The 1,704-nt window shown below is 40.4% G+C and overlaps 1 non-coding gene across 1 annotated transcript; it reads left to right on the forward strand.

The window, feature by feature from the left end:
• Positions 1–489: 489 nt before the first annotated feature.
• LOC123455377 lies at positions 490–596 on the forward strand. Its single transcript, XR_006633866.1, has one exon. It is a non-coding gene; the product is annotated as a U6 spliceosomal RNA (small nuclear RNA).
• Positions 597–1,704: the final 1,108 nt, after the last annotated feature.

The following is a 1,704-nucleotide window of genomic DNA, read 5'->3' on the forward strand; positions in this document are numbered from 1 at the left end:
GAGAGAGACAGAGAGAATGAGCATACTAGGGCCTTTAGCCACTGCAAATGAACTCCAGATGCATGTGCCACTTCGTGCATCTGGTTTACCTGGGAATCGAATCTGGGTCCTTAGGATTTGCAGGCAAATACCTTAACCACTAATCCATCACTCAAGTATTGAGACATTACTTCCCTTGAGTTGGGGAAGCATCTCTGACATTTGCTGTTAGTTTACTATAGTGCCTAAAAGGTCTCCTAAAGAGCAGGGTTTTGACTATGCAAGAGAAATGACCCCAGGACAGTGTGACTGGATGTCTCCATGGTGATGACATTATTTTTAATTGATTTTTATTTTTAATTAATTTATTTTTGAGAGAGAATGAAAGGGAGGGAGAAAAGTGGATAGAGAATGGGAACGTCAGGGCCTCTAACCACTGCAAACAAATTCCAGATGCATGTACCACTTTGTGCATCTGGCTTACATGGGTCCTGGAAAATTGAAATTAGGGTGCTTGCTTCAAAAGTACATGTACTAAAATTGGAACAATACAGAGAAGATTAGCATGGCCCCTGTGCAAGGATGACACACAAATCTGTGAAGCATTCATATTTTGTTTTAAAGAAATTGGGTCCTTTGGCTTTACAGGCAAGCACCTTAACCACTAAGCAATCTCTTCAGCCCAGTGATGACATTATTAAGTGTACCTGACCCCAGAATGAGCTGGAAAAAAAAACCTGTATAATTCTAAGTACAAATTGTCCAACAACCAATACAGATTTTTAAAACTATCAACTAACCAGGTAACAGTATTCAATGCCTTAGCAAGTCCGTTTCTACAATTAAATTGATTTTTTGTTGTTGTTGTTTTTTCGAAGTAGGGTCTCAATCTGGCTCAGGCAGACCAGGAATTCACTATGGAGTCTCAGGGTGGCCTCGAACTCATGGCAATCCTCCTACCTCTGCCTCCTGAGTGCTGGGATTAAAGGTGTGCGCCACCACGCCCGGTTTAAATTGATTTTTAGTGTGTGCAAAATAATGGATTTCTTTCTGGCATCTTCACACTGATGAAGTATGAAAATCGTTGTTCTTCGCCTTAACAAGTCCATTCTGTGATGACATGCTGTGAAATATAAAGTGCTAGAGAAAGCTATTATTCCTGAAACACCTGTGCATGTTCCCTTATTGGGATCTCTGCCCCTTGACTTTTGCTGTCTGCCCAGAGTGCATTCGCATCAAATATGTACCTGATGAACCTCTGCACTTCCTGTATGTTTTTTGTGCAAATATCATCTGGCAAAAGTTTAACACCTCCTATTTTCCTTCCCTGAAAATCAAGCTCTAGCATACTCTATATGTGGAAAAAAGTAATTAACTCCTTTTTAGTGTTTATGTATTAAACACTTTCAGTTAGTTTTAACTAGTAATTGCTCATTATGTGACTTTTACATATACTTGATTTACGTTGATCCTCTTCCCCCGCCCCTCTCCTCTAACCCCAGAGCCCCTCCTGCTGGTCCTTGTCCTCCCCATTAGACCCTTTCTGTTCCCATGTCATGTGTGTTGTTGCCAGCTTTTTTTTTTTCTTTTTCACACTAGCAAGCCCCACCACCAAGATCTTTTTCCTGTCTCATAGTCACTAGTTTAATGACGTATGCACACACATTTATAAAAGTTAAAAATCTAAGATCCCCCTGAGAGAAAAGACCCAGTATTTGTCTTCTG

The sequence above is a fragment of the Jaculus jaculus genome, chromosome 16, assembly GCF_020740685.1.
Source record: "Jaculus jaculus isolate mJacJac1 chromosome 16, mJacJac1.mat.Y.cur, whole genome shotgun sequence".
Lineage (NCBI taxonomy): Eukaryota > Metazoa > Chordata > Mammalia > Rodentia > Dipodidae > Jaculus > Jaculus jaculus.